Raw genomic sequence first — 12,473 nt, 5'->3', positions numbered from 1 at the left:
ATACAATTGCCAAAAGCTCCCATTCTACCTTTGCACATAGGTAAATGTGGAGGTTAATAATATCGTAAACAGTCCAATGCCATGACACAACAGCATTGCTTAATGACTTCCTGAAGTTACAGAAATTCTTTTCTTTCATGTGTCCTATTCTACATTTGGCCAAAGTTATGACTGAATTACAGAAAAGATATGTTAACCAAATGACAAATGACAAAAAAAGTCATAGGAATAACAAATATGATAGAGGTTTTTCCAACATTCTGGAATGCTGAGTAAAAATGAATAAGATGTGAGTATGGATTAATGAACTTTCTATTCAGTCTTCAAAAATCAAATACCATCCAAGGGTAGGCATACCTAAAAACAGCTCATGGGAACAAATATCATGATATAATTACTAAAAAAAAATGGTGAATCACATGAGGTTGGTGTTATAAACTGAGGAAGTAATTGACCTGCTGCTCTGAGCCCCAAGGAAACACTCTCTGGCATGTGTGGGACCACATGCCATGAAGAGGAACATGGATCAATTGCAAAATGTCCTCAAATGAGCAATCAAAACAGGGGTGAAGTACAAACAGCAGAACGCGAACATCATCATTTATTTCAAAATGGTAGACAGAACTTCATATGATCCATATTACATCATTATACTAAGGGTTGTTTTTGTTCAAAGTCAGTAAAAAGCAATTACCTGAAAGACAAAAATATGAAAGATCACTTTGGTTGGTTTAAAAATGGAACCTCATATTTATCCAAAAGAATTAAAATCAGCATACGTTAGGGATACATGCATACCCATGTTTATCACAGCACGAGTCACAATAGCCAAGTTCTGGATTTGCCTAGGTGTCCACCCACAGATGAAGGGATGAAGAAAATGTGTCATATATACACAATGGAGTTTCATTCAACCATAAAGAAGAATGAAATTATGTCAACTGCATGAAAAAATGAACGGAACTAGAGACCATAATTTTGAGCAAAGTAAACTGGACTCAGAGTGAAAAAAAATCATATTTTTTTTCTCATCGGTGGAACTTAGAGGAGAAAAAAAGGATGCCCTGAAAGTAGAAGGGAGACCACTAATGATGACAAGGATGGAAAAGAGAAGTTAGGAAAGAACCAGGAAGTAGAAGCTGGAGCAGCTGTGTTCTGGGCACCTAACCCCCACTTAGCTCCTGCTGAATTCCTCTGCTGAGTGGACAAGTGGCACAGAATAGGGGTGGACCCCAGCCCCAAATGGGGCCTTTCCTTCAGGTTAGCAGTTCTTGACTTGTGTGGGCTTGCTCATAATAAATGAGGTCAGCCAATTATATTCCTTTTTTAGGATGCTGAGCTAAAATTGCTGGCCAGTTTTAGCCAGCAATGGGATCAAAAGGATTATCAAGAGTTACCCCATTAGAGGAAAACTTGGTGGCCATGATGGACCATCCCCAACTGAAGACAGGAAGAAACTGATCAGCAGACAGGTGGGACTGGAAGTCATGAACAGAGAGCAGCAATGGTGTCTTAAGTGAGGTCATGAAGGGCTCAAAAGACACAGAAGGGCTTTTGTGCAACAGTATCCACATTCAAAGTCTCCAAAGGGCCTGGATGAACTGGGACTCCTGCCTTGGAGTTTCTTGATGCCCCTTTTGTTGAGCTAGCTCATATTGATGCAGTAAGAGCCCCAACCAAGACAAGAAAAAGGGAACAAGGGATCCTTAAACAACAAACCAAGGCCAGTAACCCAGAGAGGAAAGAGGCATAAAGGGAAGCCAAGAGAGCGCAATTGTTTCTGAGTTCATCATGAAAGAGCTGGGACCAAGAGTAGACGGTGAAGTCAGAAAAAGGTGGGACCAGGAACATGCCAGATGCCAGCAAGTCTTGCTGCGGCCATTGTGTTGCCCTGCAAAAAGTCAGAAGTCAGTTCCTCGGGGGAAGCTTTCCCCGGGGTCCCCCAGTCAGAATTGGGGACCCACTTCCCATGTTTTGTGAACACATGGTTAGCTTCCTCCAAGTGCTTACCACTCAGAATGCTGATTGCTGAACTTATTTCCATCTGAAGGTCCTCCAGCCCACTGGATCTCAACTAGGTGCACTGTGGGCCCCCAGGGCCATTTTGCAATCTTGGAGTCACATTTCTTGTCAAAACTGGGTGAGGGGAACTACTACTACTGGCATCTAGTTATGCTGCCAAACATCCTGCCCTGGGCAAGAAAGCCGCTGACAACAAACAATCATCTGGTCAAACATGTTGACAGTGCAGAGGTCGAGGAACCTGCTCCACGGCGTCATTCTCCAGCTGACGTACTGTGCTCTCCACTCCTGGAGCCACCAGTCGCATGAGGCTGTTGTGCGCTTGAAATGTGCTTGCGCGATCAAGGAGCTGAGTTCTTGAAACCTGTGTATACGTTAATGAATTTAGTTTTAAATGAGCACATATGGCTGGTGGTTTTGATGCAAATCAATCCTCTTCTTACTCCTCTCAGACTCCAGGGACCACCCCATCTCTCCATGCACTTGCTATACTGGATATTTACAATTTAATGTTCGATTGCCCATTAGAGGGGAACTGACCCCATCCCACCCCTGCCCCCTGTAGACTGGAAGCTCCCTGAGGGGGGGAAGCATGCTTAACTCATTCACCTCTTTGGGTCCCTGGGCATTTCTAGATAATGATCCTTGCTGGTCCTCAAACTGTTGTTTTTCATAAAAACAAATGTCCTCCTGAACAGAAGAGTTGCCTGTCTCAAAAACTCTATCTGGCCTCTTAGCTCAGAAAGCTACCACTTGTCTTAAGACAACCTCTTCTGCTCACGTTCTTTGTGACCGAAGGACTGTGGCACGCTCCTGCCACCTGGTGGCAATGTATAAAAAGTCATGTGAAGGCTTTAACCCTGAGGGTCTGATTTAGCCAAAACACGAGACAGAAAGGGTGCACTTTGGGACTTGCATTAGTGAAACAGAATTAATAGAGCCATAAATTTGAACGAAAACTTTGTAATTACTGAGTTCCACCACCTTAATTTCCAGATGAGGAAACTATAGCTTAGAGGTATTTTATGACTCACAGAGATGTATAACCACCAGGGACCACAGCCAGCACCTCATCATCTCCAGCTGTATTTTTTTCTCCGCAATCCACCTCTAAAAATAGATATTTATTTGTTTGGGGAAACCAAAGATTTGGTTAATTGATAGAATCATGAACAAATATAACAGCAAAATAAACAAAAGGGACTAATTTCTGTACAAGACCTCTTTTGTAATGAGCACTAGACTTCGTAAAGAAACTGTCTTTTCAGAAGTGACAAAATTCTTCTAGTTTTTTCTTTTTCTTTTTTGCTTTTTTTTTTTTTTTTTTTTTGGTGGGAGGGGTACTGGGGATTGAACTCAGAGGTACTTGACCACTGAGCCATATCCCCAGCCCTATTTTGTATTTTATTTAGAGACAGGTTCTCACTGAGTTGCTTAGCACCCTGCTTTTGCTGAGGCTGGCTTTGAACTTGTGATGCTCCTGCCTCAGCCTCCTGAGCCACTGGGATTACGTACCACTGCGCCCGGCTTAGAGTTGGTTTATACTGAGCTTGCTCATTCAATTTAAAAGGACAGAGTTGGAAGTGCATCTGCAAAATCAAGTGCATAATCGCTTCCCTCTATGGAATGGGATATTATATTTCATTTATGCGATCACGCATCAGATATGTGTCAACCATGGCTCGGTGACACTGGGTGCTATGCTAGGCGATGGGGATACAATATGGAGGAAAAGAAATGAGCTCTCTGCTTTCATGGAACTCAAGGTTTGATGGGCTGAGACGCAACTACTGCACAGGTGGTAACGAGGACACCGCACACGTGGGATGGGAAGAGGTGAGTTCCAACTGGAGGAAGATGCTGTCAACAGAAACAGAATCAACCGTGGTCATTACTGCTGCAGAGCAGGCAGTATCTGACAGGGCCAAATTCCAAATGTTCTTGGTGCCAAAGTAACCAATCAGGAAGCGTAAGGTGGCAACATTGCCCAAACTAAGAGTCAGGTGGGAGCAGGCACCCAGCAGAAGAGCGATATGGGCTATTGGGTCTGCGTGGCGAAGGAGAACTCACCCTATCGTGCCATAATGGGAGGGCAGAGGAGGCAGTTATGGAGACTGGGCTGGATAGCGGCCTGGGAAACCCCCCAGACAGGGCTCAGGATGGGGGGAGAGTATTAATACATATCTTGCCCCTTCAGGGTTAGCCCAGAGACTGGCATTAGGCTGAGCCAGCAGGGAGTAGGGCAGCCAACACAGGCAGCTTCTATGGTGCGGGTGCCAGCAGGTCCAGATGGAAATTCTGACCATAATGTTAATTCACTCCTCTGTGGTTTTCTGCTCAGACACATGTCAGTCTCTTCTGGGTTTGTTTAGCCTAAAGCTATTGACTGTGTGGGGCCAGGGCCTTACACCCTCCATTTGCTTTAATTTCCAAGGCATTGGTCAGCTGAGTGTATAGGAAGGGATGGTCAAGATCCTGTGTACTGGAAGGACAGCATCATGCTTGAGAAAGCAGTTGGGAAAACCCTGCTAATTCTTCCCAGATCTCAGGCACATCTCAGTCGGGAATACTCATTCTGTCCTACTCAGTATAACGCAAGCCTGTGAGCTGAGGTCCTTTCAAATATCTAATCCAATGTCTCCCTGGGAAGAATATTCACCATTCGGGGACAAAAGCTACCCTGGAGCAAAGACAATTGGAAGTCAGAACCTGGTGGCTTCACGAGTCATGACATCTTGTTGGATTGGGTCTCTTGGGTTTCCCCTGGGGAACTTTCCATACCTGCCCTCAGACCTTAAGCTCATCCTCTGAAGTGAACTCTGGCCCACCTGGCAAGGGACTGGCTCCTGCCAGGGCTTGACCACAAACCAATCATGTGACCCTGAGATGGATCATTCTCACTCAATGCCTCAATTTCCTCAGCTGCTCATGAGATAATTTTCAACGCTGGATGGGAAAACTATTGCTGAGGTCAAAATATGAAAATGTTATGCTAGATATTAAATGTCATCCAAGAGACAGTAAATTTAATGGCCCCAAAGTGGTTTCAACCCTCGGAGAGGATTTTACTTCCTGAGCCTTGGAGAGGAAGCTAAGTGCTACTCTTCTATTTCTGTTCTGCATTCGAAAAGTCATAAATAGTTAACTGTGTGAGTTCTTTTTTATAACCTCCCAGGAGCATCTAAAAATAGCCTCTGGGGGGCTCAATGCATATTTCCTCAGGTCCTCTTCTTAATTTTTCAATATGGGTGGTGACGATTTATTGTTAGTGTCACCTGTAGATTTAGAGAGACAGAGCAGCCAGGATGGAAGGCAGAGGGAGGAGGCATGGGGGAGGGGCCCTTGGGAGGTGGAACCCAGTGTCAATTCAGGATGAGAGGCGTCACCTCTCCTTTCCTTGGTTTCCTCGGTAGAAAAAGTAGAGAGGAGGGGAGTCTCCTCTCCCCAGGGTGCTGTGAGAATCTGCCCTCAAGTGTGACGCTTCAACAGATTCCTCAGCAAAGCAGAACCTGCCAACAGCCAAGTGCTATTGTGACAGGTCAAGTCCACACTCATTACGTGCCTTTGCAGTGCATGTCACCCCTGCCGTTTCCTATCTCCAGGCCAGGAGTAGGGCTCTCCTGCCAGTTTCCCAGCCCAGTGGCATGACCCGAGGCTGACTGTCCATCACAAGCTTGATGGACAAGGGGCAGGACAGCCAAGCGCAACTCAGCCACCTGTTCTTACCAGCCATGCCTCTGCTCCTCTGCATGTATCCACGCCAGTGACACCACCTCCCTCTAACTCTCATCCCATGTCCTTCAGGGAAGCACCTCTTGCCAACAGCCGGCCAGTCAGAGGACTCTGGTCCTTTGAGAAGGAAGGATGGAGGGAAGGGCAGGAACCTCCTCCCCAGGCTCTGTGCCCTGTGTTTTCCCTCTAAACACTCCTAACAATGCACAGTGATTAGTTGCGTCCCAGGCCCCCTGACACCCCTTAACCTGGAAAATCAGGCAGACTTGCTCGACAGCAATCAGCTCCCAGACACATCGAACTGTAATGTGATTACGCCATTTACCAAAATGCAAAGAGAGATACTTGAGGCGTTTCTGATTAGGGCTGACATTATCCCTCTAATGGGCCACCGCATTAATCAAAGCTGTTGCTATGGCTATAGCGATGGTGGGGAAATAACCCCAGCCTGATTCTGGGCCTACCCAACACGCAGCCTCCAAGGAAGAGGTCAGCTTTTGTTAGCGACGCCGCACAAGAACTGGTCCTTCCTGCTGGAGAAGGGCTTTCTATTGACATCCACCAGCACCAGAAAGAGAGGCCTCTGTTTTCTTTCATTCTGCTGGGGGGTTCTGGTCCCATTGCTCAAGATGACTTGACGGTGTTGTTGAAGGGGGGCCTGAGGGGGTGTGGAGGCTGATTTGTGGGGCTGTCAGAGCCTTCTGCTCTCCAGAACTCAGTCTTAATTGCTATGGCCCCCTGGGAATCCTGTGGGGCATGAGAACCCGGGGCGGGAGGAGGAGGATCTGTGGAAAAGCCCAGCTTTCCCATGGCATGAACACTCCAGGCTCCCGCTGCGCTCTCCATTCCAGAAGCCTCTAAAGCACTTGGCAGAGACAAGTCTGTACCACACACCCTATGACGGAGCAGATGGAAAAACAGAGGTGGAAATGGATGAATCCGACAGGGCCCCCATGCAAAAGCCCCTGGCCTCTACTCTGGCTGCTGGAGCCCATGAACTACAGAGGGGGCCAGGGAGGACAGGATCCCCAGAACCTGCTCTTGGTGGGTGGAAGTCAACCGTCCATGCACCCGAGCCAAACTTCTCTCAGGCAGAGATGAACTTGGAGGTCAGGGTTGTGGCATGGTCCCCTCCCCCTTTCCACGGTGCAAATCAAGAAATCGAGCCCTTGCCCAAGTCCATTCTAGAATTTTCTCTGAGCCTTGGTTTTTCTGTCCGCAGAGTGGAAACAATGAAATCTACCCTGCTTTTCCTTACAAAGGAATAAAAATGAAATCATTTCACTGGGGGGAAAGTGATTGGTAAACTCCAGAGCACAGATACTCACACCTGGTTCCACTGGGAAGCCACCCAAGCAGATCTCAGAGGCAGTCTGGGCCTCAGCACCTGACCATCTAAGCTCATTGTCTGGGAGGTACCTAGCTTGGGGACTTTGCAGAGTTCCAGGGAAACCACTGCTCTGTTGTAGGGAGCAGTACCCTGCCTTTAAACCTCATTTCCAAAACCAGCCATATTTTTTAATGGGAATAAAAAAATTTTAAATAAAAGGCTTTCATGAGGATAAAGGTAGAAAATGTATGTGAAAGTGCATAAAGTCATACATCCTGGATTCCTAATTAATGTTCAAGTCGCTCATTAGAGGCTGCTGCCTCTGTTTCAGGGGAAAGGGTCTTGTCCCCAGGGGTAAGACCCCAGATGGCACCTCACCTCTGAGCTGGGTAACAGTGTGTGAGTTACTGAATAACATCGAACATTTACAACACCTGAAACCTTTCACATGCTTGATCTCACTTAATTATAGCAACAACCCGGTGAGGCTGGCGCGGATCATTGTTGCCACCCTGTGAAGCAACATCACAGGTGACTCAGGCAGTTAGTGGCAGAGCTGGAATTTTAGCCCAAATTTGTCTTGTTCCAAAACTGGAGTTCTTTCCATGACCTTCTTGGTTAGAACTGACCTGAGTCAATTTTGTCATTCACTATGTACATGCAAGAGGTCTTCAGGCCGTGCATCTCTGTGTGCTATAATGAAAGCAGGTGTCACATGCAATCCTGCTACACAGACTCTCATTTATTAGCTAAGCAGGTGCAGAAACAGGCACGCGGCTTGCTCTGTGAGCTCAATGACATCCTGAATCATTGTCCTTTTAGGTTGCCCCACCAGAGCCTTGCATGAAAGCTTTGTTAGGGGCAAAGGTGACATTTTTTAGCACCAGGATTCAGCTAACCTTGTCGTTGGGTCATGAGAAAAAAAATCCTCTGATAATCAGCCAGACAAATACGACGAGATCCATTGGAGTCATAAGCTCATGGCACTGTTCCATTTAACGAACCCAGGGAGGCCCATCAGAAAGCTACCAGAACATTCCAGCCCAGAGTTGACAAAGGTCTTCCCCAATGGCTGTGGGGAGGGGGGCGCTGAATCACTCACTGAGTCCACCGGACATATTGGGCACTGTTTCAATTTCCTAGGGCTACCCCAACAAAGTACCACAGACTGGGAGACTGAAAAAAAAAAAAAAAAACAGAAACACACTCTTCACAGTTCTGGAAGCCAGAAGTCTGAAATGGAGTTGTCAGAGGGGCCATGGCTCCCCTCCGAAGGCTCTGGGGAAAAATCCTTCCTTGCCTCCCTCCCAGTTTCTGCCGGAGGGCAAAAACCCTCAGTGTTCTTTAGCTTGCTGCTGGTTCATTCCAGCCTCTATATCTGTGATTGTTTGGCCTTTTCCCTGTGTGTGTGTGTGTATGTCTGTCTGTCTCTGCATGCCTGTATCTATGTGTCCTCTCTCCTTTTCATGAGAATACCAGTCAATTGGATTTAGGACCCTAATCCAGTATGACCTTAACTGAATTAATTACATCTGCAAAACTCTCTTTTCAGATAAGGTCACTTTCTGAGGTTCTGAGTGGACATAAATCTGGTGGGACCACAGCATGCCAGGTGGTGTAGAGAGAAGATAAAGGTGAATAAGACTTGCCCTGCACTGGGGTTGCTCAGCCTCCACTGAGGTAGCCCTGCAGGTTGGTGAATATTGAGGGTCCCAGGAGTGGTACACACCTGTCACTGGTGCAGGACAGGAGAGGCACCTCACCCCGAGTTCACAGGGTCCTGCAGGTGGAAGGGATTAGAAAGGCCAGAGACAGAAGAGGTGACATCCAGGTTCAAGGATTTAGTCATCAAAGGAGCAGAAGGTGGTGGTGAGGGACGAAGCCCAGTTGGGAGGTAAGGTAAGGACAGCTCCTGTCTAAGGCAGTGGAATTCACCCTGTGGACCCCGGGAGCCACGGCATATTTTCAGCAAGGGAGGGACGGAGTCACATCTGAATGTTGGAACAATCACTAGGAAGCAATGTAAAGGATAGTTTAGAAAGGTCGAAGGAAACGGGAAACCTGAGTGAAGGGCAAGGAGGGACGAAGTCTGGCGCTCCCGCCAGCGACCCGGGGTGGAGAGAAGGAAATGGGTTTCGTATTTTTTCAGACAGAATCAGCAGAGTTTGCAGAAAGCTCAAAAGCTGATAGAAGGGGAGGTAATGATGAGATCCAGGGGGTTCGGTTCAGTGCTCTTGTTAATTTCTCTTCTCGAGGCCGTCCTGAGCTGCGTGGAAATGGATCCAGGGCAGAAGCCTGGAGAACGTCCATGTTAAGAAGCAGGAGGAGGAAAACCTGCTAGCAGAGAATTCAGAGAGAAAAAGGCCCAGTGAGCGAGAAGAACGGTAGTGACACCTGAGAGCAGGCAGAGGAGCCCTGGGCACCAGGGCAGAGAACGGGCATCCAGAGAAGGGCTGGCCCGGGAGGGGCTGCCCGGGAAGGGGGAATACTGAAGCCCTGGATTTCCAGGGAGGAATCCGAGGGGGACCAAGACCAAATAACTCTGTGTTTTGAAACTTACCCAAGACCTGGTGACCCCAAGAACAGTGGGGTCAAAGCAGTGCACTCGTTTATTCAGCTAACTAGGGTGACCAACCACCCAGGTTTTACCCACGACTCCTCCACTTTGAAACCTGAAAGCCTAATGTTCCCAAATACCCTTCAGTTCTGGAGAAAGCAGGGCATCCAGTCACCTTGGTTGACATGCTTCCTGAGCACGTGTATCGGATGACACGGGGATCAAGAACAACAGGACAGCCTCCCGGGCCGCTCGCAGCCGGCGCTTAAAACCTGCGCCAGGGGCCAGGAGGTCGCTCAGAGGCAGAGTGCTTGACTAGCATACACCAAGCCCTGGCTTCAACCCCCAGCACAGCAAAAACCAAATGAATGAAGCAATGATAGATTGATACTCCTCTCTGTCACGGCCAAGGGCAAGTGAGAGCAGGTGGTTTTGTTATAACTTAGGCTAGGAATGGAAAAATAAGGTGGTGGTCTGCCTTCATGTTAATAGGAGAAATAGTTCTTCATTGTATCAAATTAAGAGCAGAGAGGCACGCTTATTCTCTCTCTTTGCATAAATTTTGTGAGTTTTCAAAATAGTCATGTGAAAAGGAGGAATGATTTATTTGGTAACAACATTGAGGATAGACTAGACCAGAAAAAAGGAAAGATGTCTACACGGGATAGAATGTGCTTGATTTCAGATACTGAAGGGAGAACCAGAGACCCCTGTGCATCTCCCCTGGTCCCACTCTCTCCCTGGGTCAGTTCCTAGAGTGGTCCTAAAGACTTATCTAATTTGAAGGCCAGAGTCAAGGTGCCAACAGGGCTGCACTCTCCGGAGTGTCCAGCAGAGATTCTGTCCCTGGCCTCTCTCAGCTTCCTGTGGCTGCTGGCCTTGCTTGGAGTTCCTGGCCTCGTAGCCTCTGCCTCCATCTTCGCTCAGGCCTCCTCCCTGAGTCTCATCTCCCTCTGCCTGACTCTTACAAAGACATCTGTAATCCAAGATGATCTCAGCTCAAAATCCTTCAGTTAATCACATCTACGAGGACCCTTTTCCCCAGTAAGGCCACATTCCCAGGCTCTGAGAGTTACCATGAGACATAGTTTTGGTGGAGCTATAACTCAACCCGCCACATTCCATTGGTATAATCTGAGTCCATTTTCCCATCCCATGAGTTGCAAGGGGCAAGAAGAATCCCCTAAACTGACAAAGAGTTACCCTCCCCTGGTCCCACATGTGCATGAGGAGAAAACCCTTTGATAGGGCTTCCATGTACAGATGTCTAGTTTGTGTACTGCATAAAAACCCTTGGCTAAGGGGCCACTGGGGCAGGATACTGAAACCTAGCGCTGCACCCACTGTGAGAAACAGACACCTTTATTCTTCCCAAAAAGTGCCTTCCACTTCCCTTCTAGTGGGCCTACTCAGAGGGGGTCTTTTCTCTGATTTGAACAAAGGTGCTATTTAGATGAGGAGAGATCCTGGCCATTGACATTCGTCACCTCAACTGTGCTTTGCCAGTGGCCAGTTAGAGGTAATGGTTCAAGCTAATTGTTAAAATTGGCAGGACTGTGCAAAATTTGGCAGACCTCAGCAGAGACTGAAAAGGGATTGGTTATTTCCACAGGAAGTAGTGGCATGCAAGGTGGTGCGTTAAAGGGAGGGGGTTGCTAGAAGCAGAGGGAGAGAGAGGTGGGCAGGGCTCTGCCAGGCCTGGATGACCTCCTGCAAACACACCCCTCACCTGCTAGGGTTGGAGCAGCCCAGCCTCATCCCTTTTGTGACAGGAGGGACTGGAGTAGTGGGCTGAGATCTGTCCCCAGGCACACCAGCCCCTGCCCCGATATTCTGCAAGATTTTGAAGTCATTGCCAGGTCTCCTTCAGTAGAGACCTGATAGAACTTTCACTGAGAGCCATTCAGCCTTGACTTTGAAGGAAGCTGAGCGCTGTGGTACGTGAGTCCTGGAGACGGGCAGGTGCACCCTCCCTGCAGCCAGCTGTGTGTCCAGCAGCTGGTACCATAGGCCACCACCCACTTGAGGGAGAGTAAGACCAAGCCCCCGAGTCACCTGCCCAGCAACCAGTCAGACCCCCTGCAGAAGAAGCAGGCAGAGAAAAGGGAGCCCCCCCCTGCAGATGCCCAAGTCCCTTAGGTACATCCAGCCTAAAAAGTCCTTCTTATCCACTGTTTTATTGGGTCCTCAGAACAGTGTCCCATGACAAGCCCATTTTACAGATCTGAAAACGGAGTTTTGCTCAGAGTCAGGGCTCCCTACTCCTGCCTGGTTTTGTCACAGTGGTTTTCAGCTTCAGATCCTGACCCTGGGAATCCAAAGGCTGTGTGCTTTCTATCTGGGTGCCCCTGGTGAGATGGGCCAGTTGTGCCATTTAGCCCCCCAGCGCCATTTTCTCTGTAAATAAAAAGGAATAACAATTATCTTCTCCATGATGTCACTGTGGAATAGCCAATAAAAATGATTAAAAAGCAATTGCCAACAATTGAAATCAAACACATAATAAGAGAGTGAATAGCTGTGTTGTGACTTCCATGGGAATATAGATATAATTAAAAAAAAAAAAAAGACCAATCCTTGGGTATCTGTATAAGTTAGAGAGAGTCATTAGTGAGATGAAAAGTAGATTTTCTTGATGGTTTTATTTATAAGAAAAAGAGTAGATGTGTACTGTTTGTCAAAAAAATGAGATTTTTCCAGGAGCATATGGCAAATTAATCATTAAGACTCTCTTACGGCTCAGACCCACTTAATATGTTCTCAACGGTGTGTGTACAACAAACCTGCACAATTACATTATGGTGACTATTAAATGATTCATCAGGGTCACTT

The sequence above is a fragment of the Sciurus carolinensis genome, chromosome 14 (assembly GCF_902686445.1).
Source record: "Sciurus carolinensis chromosome 14, mSciCar1.2, whole genome shotgun sequence".
Taxonomy (NCBI): Eukaryota; Metazoa; Chordata; class Mammalia; order Rodentia; family Sciuridae; genus Sciurus; species Sciurus carolinensis.
This window is presented reverse-complemented; position numbering follows the sequence as displayed.